General features: G+C 37.2%; 1 protein-coding gene and 1 pseudogene across 7 annotated transcripts in view; both read right to left on the reverse strand.

Moving 5' to 3' along the window:
- Window positions 1–13,672, reverse strand: part of CYRIB (CYFIP related Rac1 interactor B) — a 197,033-nt gene that overhangs the window by 89,257 nt on the left and 94,104 nt on the right. The gene's annotated exons all lie outside the window — the stretch shown is intronic.
- Window positions 4,010–6,012, reverse strand: LOC143685754 (spindle and kinetochore-associated protein 3 pseudogene; annotated as a pseudogene).

The raw sequence follows: 13,672 nt of genomic DNA on the forward strand, positions 1-13,672 counted from the left end.
ATAAGAGAACATCCAGAAAGAAAAGATAACAAAATGCATTTAAGATCATTCTTTTAAAAAGTCAAAGAACTAAAAAAAATTTCTGGACAGAATGATGAAGCATGTTTTGAGAAAATAAGAAACTAGAATGACAGTGGTTCTTATAAAGTGTTCTCTCTGTTAAAAGATACTTTATTTTGTTTTATGTATCTCAAATTGTTCCCAGCAAAAACAGTAATGAAGATTCCCCAGAAGGACTGCCTTTTCTTTAGATCCGCAATTCATATACCTAAAACTAAGACACATAAAACTACTTTTTATTCTTCCAGAAAATTTTTCACACTTCAAATCAAGAGAATTTTGAACTATTAAAAAAAACATTCTACTTATACACATACACAGACCTTGATAGTGCCCCATATTCATAATAAATCCCTTACTCCTCAGTATTTTTAAGGAATACATTTTGAGAATATAAAACACATGTATAAGGAGTAAAAATATATTCACAATAGGAAATATTTTACATTAAGTAGGAAGAGGTACTAAAATTTGTGAATGCCTAGTATGTATAATGTACTATGCTATAAACTATAATTTTTTTCAGAAATCACTGCAAAACAGGTGGTACCGTTTTTAATAAAAAGGAGATGAGGAAAAAACTTCGAAAACTGGATCACTTACCTAGTGTGCCGATTTGAAAGGATTTATATCTCCTAGAAAAGCCATGTTTTAATCCTAATCAATCTCGTGGGAGCAACCGTTTCTCCTAATCCCTATTCAGTACTACAGGCTGGAAACTTGACTGGGTTATCTCTACAGAGATGTGACTCACCCAACTGTGCGTATTAACTTCTGAACAGAGGAAGGTATGACTCTATCCATTCCAGGTGGGTCTTGATTACTTTATTGGAATCCTTAAAAGAGGAAGCATCTTGGAGAAAGCTTGAGAATGATGAGAGCTGAGAACTACAGAGTCCACCAGCCAGAGACCTTTGGAGATGAAGAAGGAAAATGCCCCTGGGGGAGCGTCATGAAGCAAGAGGCGTGGAGAGGAAGCTAGAAGACGCTATGTTCAATATGTGCCTTTCCAGTTGAAAGAGAAACCCTGAACTTCATCAGCCTTTCTTGAGTGAAGGTAACCTCTTGTTGGTGCCTTAATTTGCATATTTTTACAGACTTGCTTTAATTGGGACATTTTCTCAGCCTTAGAAAGATAAACCAGCAACTTCTTAAACTCCCCTTTATAAAAGCCATTCCATTTCTGGTATATTGTATCCTGGCAGCTAGCAAACTAGAACACCTTGTCAGTGCTAATAAGGGGTTAATGTGATACAAGCACAGTTCTACCTGGTCCCCAGAGTCAATGTAATTTTACACAACAAAATGCTTCAATGAGCACATTCTTTTTATAAAAATTCATTTTCATTGATGTTTTAATTAGAAAACTAATTGTAACTATTACTCAGAAGAAGCAGGGCCTGTGAGGTGTAACCATAAAGCAACTTTTTGTCCACCACTGTTAAAGTTATACTGTGGATTTAGCTAATGTCCCTCAACTTCTATTTAAGCAAGCCCATAACTTTGTTCACTTTCAGGTCATAAAAATAATCTTAGTTTAGAAATTGATAGATTTAGTCTGATATATTTGTTGAAATTTTTAATTCAAGGTTACTGATTCTCTCCTTTTCCAGTTCTGCCTGCTGTGGACCAGCGTGATGCAGCCCAAGAAGACTGTGCTTTTACCCTCTGCCTTCCTTCCTCCTAACTTCCTAACTGGTTGGCATAGTTAAGTACCAGACAGCACAGGAATGCTCTTGGCTCAAAAAATATTTAAAGCAGCCCTGGGGCTCTCTCAGTGCGACCCCCATAAAGCAGGAGACTGCGGCTTCTATGGGGATCCAGCCACTGAACATTCTACTCCCACACACCCTGCTCCTACGGACTTCCTCTCACCAGAGGTCTTCCTCTGGTCTATAACATGGACCTCCTGCCCCAAGAAATTCGAGGAGGACAGGCAGCCAGGCACACAGAGCTCTCACACTGCTGTGCTGCCAGAGCACACAGCCCCTCTTTCACCTTTTATATTTTCCAGGCACATGTCAGACATACATCAATCCACCGTGCTCCCCCAAGCACAGGAGTTACATATTTAGCTCCTTGGGGGTCAACAGAAAGCCCCTTTATCTTTGAGGATGGAACTCCCCCCATTCCTCCCACAAAGATAAGGATGGTGAAGAAGGAAGGCTAGGAAACACTCAGCACACCAAAATTCAGTTCAAAAACTCCTTGCTAATCCCTAACGTCTTGACTCTTTTTATACCACCAGATGGAGTAAGTGTTAAAAGTCACAAGATCCATTTCTGGCTCTTTCTTTTACAAGACCTGCAAGGTGTTCTTGCAACTAACTTTGCAATGTGTATCTACTGACTTAGGGCCAAACCCAGAATAGAGTAGTTCCATTTTAACATATTACATAATATATTTGGCATTTACTAAATTTTTGATAAAAATCAGTAATAAAATTAAAATGTATATACCCATCACTTAGTCACTCTTAATACTTTGATGTACTACTTTTCTTTCTGTAAGGGGTACATTTGTCACCTGAAAATTCCTTATTTTGAGTTTTTACTTTTAAAACCCAGTACAGATTTTATAACTATAGAGCTTCTAAGCTGTGACCATGTGACCGTGAAAACCTTGCAACTCACACTCCTTTTATCCAGTGTATGAACAAATGAGTAAGAAAATAAAGACAAAAAATAAATAAATACTAGGAGGTAGGGGATGCTTTGGGTGTGTGTGTGTGTTTTTTTTAACTTTTATTTTTATTCTTATTTTTATTTTTTTGGAATAATGAAAATCTTTAAAAACTGACTGTGACGGAAAAGGAGGATTTGGGGTAATGGCTGAAATAAATTCCCATTTGCATAGGCATGCAGGTGGGTGATCTTCTCAGTGTTAGGGGCCCGGAGTATCTGGGCTAGGAGGTAGGTATAGAGCCAGTCATGCCCCATTTTGTGGCCACTGGTGTGTTAGGGATGCTAGGGCTGTGAAGACAAGCATCCACACTCGTCTAAGACCTTCCTCCTCTCTTCTCTTTCCCTTCTTTTCCTCTTTACCTACATCCTCTCCCAACCCCCCTACCCAACTGACTTGTCCTTGTATGAACGGGAACATGAACGCCTTGAGAACTCTGAACTAAGCAGTGGCTTCTTCCTCGACACCAATGTGGCCCAGCAGAGCATGGAAGCAGACCCAGGGCTGCTGCTAGAGTCGAGCACCACAGATGGCAACATCCTGGGGAGATCCAACAGCGCCCCCCGATCAGTGGGCTTGGTCCACCTGGACCTGAAAGCAGCAATGAGCTGGTGGGAAGCACGACTTTTTCTAACTTCACCCCATCTCTTACCCACTCTTTTGAAGACACTGAGGCCCCTTTGCCTCCAGAGCTTCTGTCATGACTATAATTTCTGTCATTCTCTCAGCTGCCTTATCACCTTCAACCTTCACCTCCACCACACTCAAGAGGGAAATGGTTATTAAACAAATAAGCTTGGGCCTTTTTTTATGCCTAGTTTTTATTTGAACAAAAAGTACACGTACCATAGAAAGGTGATCTCCTAAATTATGCATTTCCAATAGGGATGATATTGTCCCCTCCGGTTCTCGGGGACAAAAAAAAAAAATCTCGCATTGTTATGTATAAAACACAGATATGCATAGGACATATAAACAGATACATAGCATATCTGTGGTACTGAAATTCCATCATGGTAGGGTTAGGTGAACAAATGTTTAAAACGACACCTTTGAGGGTCTATAATGAAAAAATATTTAGGAACACTGTCCTAAATGATGATTACATGTATTTCTTGCACACATCCAAAGGTCTTACATGACTAAAGCTTAATGTTTCTTAAAGTTTCAAAGTAGAGTCTTGGATCTCACATCCCAGTATCAAGGTTTTCTAGATATTATAAAAATGTCTGAAAAATGTTTGCATTCCCCATATATATATATATATATATATATATATATATATATATATTTAATTTTACTCCTCACCTTTTGCTGCATCATACTAATTGATAGTTACAGTTCATAACATCATAGATTTTTTTTAAATTTCATATTTAACTAAATTAAATTATAACTACCCACGCCTAGAGTAAACAAATCAAGTGCTTAATTTGTTTTGATGACAATTTTCTGACAAAATTACAAGCATGAATATGACTGCACATCTGGCTTTGAAGGAAGAGTCATAAATGAGGGTAATCTTTACTGCACCAAATTTCCCAAAGTCCAGTCTTGAGCCTTTGTAGAACCTTGTTATGATACTTGTTAATTGCTTCTCCTCAAATTTTAAATGGTCTTCACACAAAGCCAGGTCATTATTTTCCTATTGGTTGTAATTTGAAAAGTTCTCTACCAGCACATTAATGAACCTATAATTAGATAAAAATACTTTCCCAATTATAACTTAAATCAGAAGGATCTTAGGCTTGATCTAAAAGGGTAGTTTTAGAGGTAGTTTAAAGGTATATAAAATTCCACATCCTCCGGGCATAGTTGAGTGTCCAGCGAAGGGCATCAGACCCGAGATGAGTCAATCAGAGCCGTTTCCTGACATATCTGAATTTGCAACCAGAGAGAATGAGGCTCAGTCTGTTGTCAAGCTGGTATGAACTTGGGAGATGCCAGCCATGTGGTGAAAGATGATTTGAAAGAATGAAGAATGCAAAAAGGTTTTACCAGCTTTCTTTGTCATAAACATCTGGAATGTTCTGTCCTTTATGTTTAGTAAGAAAGACTTTGCTAAGTGGTACTGCTTTGACTGCTACTGGAGTAGCTAGATTTGAATTGTATTTTGACAAAATCTGGAGAATATCTTCTGGAATTGTAGTTACTTCTGGAGGTATGGGTGTTCTGAGAAGATTCTCATAACAAATCTTAGGAGAAGAGGGATCCACAAGATTTTCAGAACACTCCTCTGAATTTAAAACTAATGAAGTACAATTTTTCATTTCCACACCACTTGATGAACTATCTGTTTTCGTTTTCGGTATTTTTTACTTTTTTTTTTTCCCATGGGCAGGCACCAGGAATTGAATCCAGGTCTCCGGCATGGTAGGCGAGAATTCTGCCACTGAGCCACTGTCACACCACCCGAACTATTTGTTTTTGAAAATGGATCATTTGTGGATACCAAAGTTGTTCTGTTCTTCAGAGAAGGAATTTTCAAATTAGGAGTGCAGAACATGGTGCCAAGGGTGAACTTGTATACTCAGTATCGTTTTTTCCCAACTGCTGGATTATGGGGCCAGGAGTGGTGAAGAAATTATCATTGGTTATTTGTGTTCTTCTCTGGCTTCCTCACTTTTATTATGCTTCACATTTTTAAGCCCCACTGAATAATCTTCATTTAAACACACAATATATTCAGAAATACCAAAGTGTTCTAATTTAGAAGTTATACACTTAAAATCATCCATCTTGAGTCACATTTTGGAGTTTTTAGTACTTTAGTTGGTGATTGTTTGGCAGACAGTTAAAATTCTTGGCTCTTCCTAATGGTTATTCACTGCCTGTGGACGGTTTGGTAGAACCTGGAATATCATGTAAACGCTCAAGCCCAAAATCAGAAAGCTGTGGACTATATGGAGGTGTATCAGAAACTGAACTGCTTGAACCGCAGGATCAGACAGATGATCCTTCATTATCAGGCATGTGAAGATTTTCACCTTTAGCCAACTCTGGTTTAGAGTTAATGACTTCTTGCTCTGAATGACTTCTTGCTCATTTCAGAGTCTGGATTTCTGAATTCAGGTCATGTAAAACTCTCATTGGGTAATCTTCAAAGTTGGTTTCTTCTCCACTCAGCGCTAGTTGCAGTTGGGCCATCTTGCTATCCAGGGCAGTGGCCAGAGACCGCAGCTGTGCACAGAAGTTGCAGAATGGATCCATCAATGGATACCTGGCAGAGAAGAAACCAACGCCAGGAGACCAGCTCAGGCCCACAGCCATCACTAGTTTAATCTAGTGACTGGTTCCGCAGAGACTCGAGTTCGTAAGATTTTTAAAAGGGAATTCAGACCTGATCTACAGTCCCTGTTTAACATATGAGGAAACTAAGGTCCATAAATCTCCAGACTGACATAGTGGTAGAGCCAATGATAAGAACTTGTGTTTCCTGTCACCTAAGCTAATATTCAGTTTATTATACTAATCAACATCTCTGTTCACTATGCTAATCAACAGCTAAATCGATTGAACAAATCTAGCTTCCTAATCATTTGAGGTAAGAAAGAATTATATGGTCACAAGGTGAAAAGCAAACTAAGACTGGTAAAAAAAAATAACATATTACTCCTTATTTAAATAGACAGAAAAATAAAGGAGGTGGGGTTGCATGTTGTGCTGAGAACAAGAACATTCTATGAATTCAAGATTTCGTTCTAATCCTGTTATATGAATAGATGAACTGCTATGGGACCCATTCTGCAGAAGAAAGCAGTCAGGGAGAATGCTGACTTTATTGGAAGGCTCTATGAAAACAAAAAACAGGTTGCAAATAGACAACGGAAGATATACACTTGAAGGAAAATGTGAATTCTGTTTAATGTACTGAATACTACTGGGAGGAGGGGTGGGGCAGGCTCCCTTTCCAGTCCCCAAAGTCCTGGACAATCTTAAGTCATCCATACATACCTTGCTTTGTTCTGCAAAGGACTGGAAGTTTTTATTATCGTATGTATTAAGAACTTTGTTCTAGCGTCCAATCCCATCAATTAAGATACTGGTGCATGATGTAAAATTTATACTGAAAGGAGGGGAGGATGATGGCATATTTTTTTTATCTAGCAGGAGTTAAAGACGTAGGAACAGCAAAGTGGACCAAGTCCAGGGACTCTCATCCATCAAAAAGAAGTAAAATAGGAATCATATGTGACATGCCGGAGGTCAGGGACAGGCCCAGATGATCACCTGAGGGCATATTTTATGCTGCTTGTAGCAAGCATACATTGCAGTAGTAGAACTTATGCTCAAGCAAGACAATTTTAGAGTAGCATACACTGAGCCTCAACTGAATTCACTTTCACCTCAGTTCTTTTCAATTGCATATGTATAGTGCTCATATTTCTCATTTTTCCTTATTTGGGCCTCTAATACTTGTCCTATCTCCTAAACTAAACCGAGCAGTAAAGCAGTCTGTTAAGACCTTGATAAATATTTTTGCACCTCTTTTAAGTAATTTTTCAATTTTGTTTGATTCTGTGTATGAAGATTATCTCTTTTGCACCAGTATTTTGGAAAATTTTTTCCTTAAATGTCAACTCTTAAATACAAATATTGTTTTTAAGAAGTTTTTGCACTTGGTATATATCTTGCATTAATAAAAATATCAATGTCAAAAAAATGACTGTGATGAATACACAGATACATGATAATATTGATCATATAGAGCCACTGACTGTACACTTTAGATGATTATATGATTTATGAATATATAATATATATCAATAAAGTTGCATTTAAAAAATCTAGTTCAAAACACCTCATTTATAACATAAGCAAGCAATCCAGTTTTCCAGGTAAGTCAATTTAACAGCTACCTAAGGTGAGCCTTTACAAACATCAAATTTGCACTAAACTCATTGTGAGTGATTGCTTTTCCTCTCTTATTAGTTTCACACTCATTCTTTGTTCTAAAACTAAGACTGACATATAGCTTTGACAATCATAGTATGTTTTATTTTTCTGAGGGGGGGATAACTTATAATGTTGTTTAGGTTTTGTTTTTGTTTTTGTTTTCCTTTTTGGCATGGGCAGGCTCCAGGAACTGAGCCCGGGTCTCCAGCATGGCAGATGAGAATTCTGCCACTGAGCCACCATTGCCCCACCCAATGCTGTTTAGTTTTGTATTATTCATATGTTGGTGAATTTTTAAACTGTGTGCTAACTACAATAAATTATATGGGCTGAGAAAAATAAATTTTGCACAAAACTAACATGAGGAGGGTTTTCTGAAACTTGTCTCATTGTCACTTACCAACCCCAAAACCTTTAATGATTCCCCACTACCAGAAGACTAAACTTCAATCTTTTTAAAAATAAGTATAATTTCTAAGGTCTCCTTCAATTATTATATCTTTAAATGTAATTTAAATATTATATCTTTAAATAAAACCATAACACAAGAAAAATGTGAGTATCTCAGGAGTTCCTGATAATGGAATCTGACCTACATTGGCAGATGAAAAGAGTTTCAGAGTTCAGTCACAGTTTCACAATGGCTAATGATAAGTATCTCAGGATACCTCCTCATCAACGGTCACAAGACTGAATTCACTAAGTGCAAAACAGCAATGGTTATTCCTTTATTATCATGGCAAAACTAATAAACCGTAAGCAGGGATCAGTCCTCATACGCATATAACATGTCATGATTCCCACACACATATTTACTGCCTTGACTCTATCATAAACTGTCAAAAAGTTAAGCTATACTTAAGGGTAGACACATGAAAACGTTTAAAATGGGATTTGGAGATCAATGTTGTTAAAGTTCCCGGGATTTGGGGATTAATTTTGTTAAAGTTACACACATGATGTATTATGTATTGATAGACTACAAATAAAAAATTTTGTTTTACAGTCATCTTTCAGCAAATTAAATGAGAAGTAAACTTCACTTAAATAGGCTACCAAGAAAAAATGACTCCACCTATATGAAAAACCGAGAATAAACAAATTCATAAACACAGAGAGTAGATTAGAGATTATCAGGGGTCGGGGAATGGGAGACAGCTAGTTGTGGCTTAATGGGTACGGTTTTAGAAATCAATGATGCTAGCACAACACTGTTAATGTAATTAATGCTCTGAATTGTACACTTGAAAATGGTTAAAATGGCAAACGCTATATATATATATATATAAAACCACAATTTTTAAAAAAGACATCATTAAGAATATGAAAAAACAAACTACGGACTAGAATAAAAAATTTTCAAATCATATTATCTGATAAAGGACTTAGATCTAGAATATATAAAGAACTCTTACAACTCAATAAAAGATGACAACCCAATTAACAATGGGCAAAAGATCTGAAAAGACATTTCACCCAAGAAGATATGAGAACAATCTAAAAAGACACTCAACTTAAACTGTTATTTCTAAATGCTGAGATTATGAGCTGTTTGCATATAACCTGGTCGTTCCCACAAACTTCAGGTACTATGTAACAACTGAGACTAGCTCTGAAGCTATAGAAGTCAGCAGTACCCCAAACAAGAACTGCTTAAAAAGTTGAAGAAGGGCTCAGACTTCAACCAGAGATATGAATGAAGATGATCTGGATAGGACTAAGGTAGATCAGAATACAGGGTAAAGGATGATAGCGTCCATATATTTCAAAACTTCAACTTCTATATGAGACCAAAGAGAGATGTTTATTTGGTGCAAAATTTATACTTTGGGAAGTGCATTATCTAATTTAACTGGTATGGTCAGTTTAGTTCAACACCATAAGCACATGGAATCTTGAAAAGGGTGAGAGATTTTGTTTGTTTGTCCAGGTTAGTGTGATTCCCTGATATATCCCAGAGTAACTTGGGCAGTGAATAAAGTATTGCAAAGTCCCCTTGGGGGACTGGGGAGAAAGAAGGAATATTCAACCTCCCCATTTGGAGAACTTCTGATCTCTCACAAGCCAACCAATAGGCCAAATCACTTTTCGGGTTCACCCCTATGAAACTTACTCCTGCTAACCCTACTTAAAATTATGCTTCAGAGCCACCCCCAGAGAACCTCTTTCATTGCTCAGGTATGACCTCTCTCTCTAAGCCAACTTGATAGGTGAATTCACTGCCCTCATCCTTACCTGGGACATGACTCCCAAGGGTGCAAAACTCCCTGGCAACATGGGACCTGACTTCCGGGGATGAGCTGGGACCTGGCATCATGGGAATGAGAAAGTCTTCTTGACCAAAAGGGGGAAGAGAGAAATGAGACAAAATAAAGTCTCAGTGGCTGGGAGATTTCAAACAGAGTTGAGAGGTTACCCTGGTGGTTATTCTTCTGCATTATATAAATATCCCTTTTTAGTTTATGGTGTATTGGAGTGGATGGAAGGAAGTACCTGAAACCACTGAGCTGTGTTCCAGTAGCCCTGTTTCTTGAAGACGATTGTATAAAGATGTAACTTTTACAATGTGACTGTGTGACTGTGAAAACCTTGTGTCTAATGCTCCTTTTATCTACCTTGTCAACAGATGAGTAGAACATATGGAATAAAAATAAATAATAGGGGGAAAAATGTTAAAATAAATTTAGTTTGAAATGCTAATGAAAGCAAGGGATAAGGGATATGGTATGTATAATTTTTTTTCTTTCTGTTTTTGTTTTATATCTGTTTCTGTTGTCTTTTTATTTCTTTTTCAGAACTGATGCAAATGTTCTAAGAAATGATGAATATGCAACTAAGTGATGATTTTGTGAATTGCTGATTATATATGTTAATGTTTCAGTTCATTTGTTAAAATTTTTTAATTAATAAGTCAATTTCTTAAAAAAAATTATAATGGGGGAACAAATGTTAAAATCAATTTTAGTTGGAAATGCTAGTGATCAAAGAAAGGGAGGGGTAAGGGGTATGGTACATACATATTTTTTTCTGTTTACTTTTTATTTCTCCTCCTGAATAGATGCCAATGCTCCAAGAAATGATCATGATAATGAATATGTAACTATGTGATGAAACTGTAATTACTCATTACATACATAGAACGGAATGATCCAAATAGGAATGTTTGCATTTGTTTGGTGTCTTTTGGTATTTGAAAAAAGAAAATTAAACAGGAAAAAAAAAAATCTTCCTACAAAGAAAAACTCAGGGCCAGACGACTATACAGGGGAATTTCATCAAATATTCCAAAAAGAACTAACACCAATACTGTTTAAACTTATCTGAGAAATTTAGGAAAAAGGAACACTATCTAACTCATTTTATGGAGCTAATATCATTTTAATATCAAAACCAGGTAAAAATATTATAAAAATGGAAAACTATAGGCCAACCTCCCTAATGAATGCAGATGCAAATATTCTGTATAAAACATTAGCAAATTGGGCGGGCGATGGTGGCTCAGTGGCAGAGTTCTTACCCGCCATGTGGGAGAACTGGGTTTGATTCCCGGTGCCAGGCCATGAAAAAAAAATTAGCAAATCGAATCCAACAGCACATTAAAAGAATTATACACCATGACCAAGTGGGGTTTATACCAGGAATGCAAGGATGGTTCAATGCAAGAAAAGCAATTAATGTAATACAGAACCTTAACAAATCAAAAGGGAAAAAAATCACATGATCATCTCATCTCGACTGATGCTGAAAAAGCATTCAACAAAATTCAGCATCCTTTTCTGATAAAGACACTCCAAAAGATAAGAATCTAAGGTAACTACCGCAATATGAAAAAGTTAATGTATGAAAAATTGACAGCCAGCATCACATAGCATCGTACTCAATGCAGAGAGACTGAAAGCCTTCCCCCAAGATCAGGTACAAGACAAGGAAGGATGCCTACTGACACTACTATTATTCAGCATTGTGCTAGAAGTTCTAGCTAGAGCAATCAGGCAGGACAAAGAAATAAAAGGCATCCAAATTGGAAAGGAAGATGTAAAACTCTCATTATCTGCAGATGATATGATTCTATACTTAGAAGATCCTGAGAAATCTACAGTAAAATCACTTGAGCTAATAAATTCACTAAGGTGGCGGGATATAAAATTAATGTGCAAAAATCAGTAACATTTCTATACACCAGCAATGATCTAGCTGAGGAGTCAGTTAAGGAAAAAAATCCCATTCTAAACAGCAACTAAAAGAAACAAATGAACTTAACTTGGGACATAAAGGACTCATACACAGAAAACTACATAACGTTGCTAAAAGAAATCAGAGATCTAAATAGGTGGAAAGACATTCCCTGCTCATGGATATAAAGGCTAATATAGTTAAGATGTCAATTCTCCCCAAATTGATCTACAGATTCAACACAGTACCAATCAAAATCCCAACAACCTACTTTGAAGGTTTGGAAAAGCTAACTACCAAATCCATCTGGAAGGGAAAAGAGATCCCCAATAGCTAAAAGCATCCTAAAAAAGAAGAACAAAATGGGGGGATTAACAGTCCCTGACTTTAAAACCTATTATAATGCCACAGTGGTCAAAACAGCATGGTACTGGCACAAAGACAAACGCATAGACCAATGGAATTGAATCGAGAGTGCAGAAATAGACCACCAAATCTATGGTAAACTGATTTTTGACAAGGCCCCCTAATCCTCTGAACTGGGACAAAACAGTCTTTTCAATAAGTGGGCAAGGAAGAACTGGGTATCAATAGTCAAGACAATGAAAGAGGACCCCTATCTTACACCCTACACAAAAATTAACTCAAAGTGAATCAAACACCTAAATATAAGAACTAGCACCATGTAATATAAGAAAAGGTAAGGAAACATCTTCAAGACCTAGTAATATGAGGTAGCTTACTAAACTTTACATCCAAAGCACAAGAAACAAAAGAAACAATAGATAAATGGGAACTCCTCAAAATCAAAGGCTTCTGCACCTCAAAAGACTGCCAAAAAAGTGAAGAGGCAGCCAACTCAATGGGAGAAAATTTGGAAATCACATATCAGACAAAGGTTTGATTTCCTGTATATACAAAGAAATCATACAACTCAACAGTAAAAGAACAAACAACCCAATTATAAAATAGGGCTAAAAATATGAATAGGCATTTTTCTGAAGAACAAATACAGATGGCTCAAAAGCCCAGAAGAGATGCTCATTTTCACTGGCTATCAGGGAAATGCAGATCAAATCTACAATAAGATACCACCTTACACCTATAAGAATGGCTGCTATTAAACAAACAGGAAACTATAAATGTTGGAGAGGATGTGGAGAAACTGGGACACTTATGCACTGTTGGTGGGAACGTATAAAGGTGCTGCCACTATGGAAAACTGTTTGGTGGTTCCTTAAGATACTAAATATTGAGTTGCCCTGTGACCCAGCAATAGCATTACTTGGTATATACACAAAAGAGCTGAAAGCAGCTACACAAACAGATATTTGCTTACCGATGTTCATAGCAGCATTACTCACAATTGACAAAAGATAGAAACAAACCAAATGCCCACTGTGCCGGTTTGAAAGGTTGTATATACCCCAGAAAAGCCATGTTTTAATCCTAATCCCATTTTGTAAAGGCAGCCGTTTCTTCTAATCCCTATTCAGCATTGTATGTTTGAAACTATAATTACATCATCTCCCTGGAGATGTGATTTAATCAATAGTGGTTGTTAAACTGGATTAGGTGGAGGCATGTCTCCACCCATTTGGGTGGGTCTTGGATTCGTTTCTGGAGTCCTATAAGAGAGGAAATATTCCGGAGAATGAAGAAGATTCAGAGACAGCAGAGAATGCTGCAGCACCACAAAGCAGAGAGTCCATTAGCCAGTGCTTTGGAGATGAGTAAGGAAAACGCCTCCCGGGGAGCTTCATGAAACAGGAAGCCAGGAGAGAAGCTAGCAAATGACGCTTTGTTCACCATGTGCCCTTTCAGCTCAGGGAGAAACCGCGACTGTGTTCACCATGTGCCT

Source organism: Tamandua tetradactyla, chromosome 6, assembly GCF_023851605.1.
Source record: "Tamandua tetradactyla isolate mTamTet1 chromosome 6, mTamTet1.pri, whole genome shotgun sequence".
NCBI classification, from domain to species: domain Eukaryota; kingdom Metazoa; phylum Chordata; class Mammalia; order Pilosa; family Myrmecophagidae; genus Tamandua; species Tamandua tetradactyla.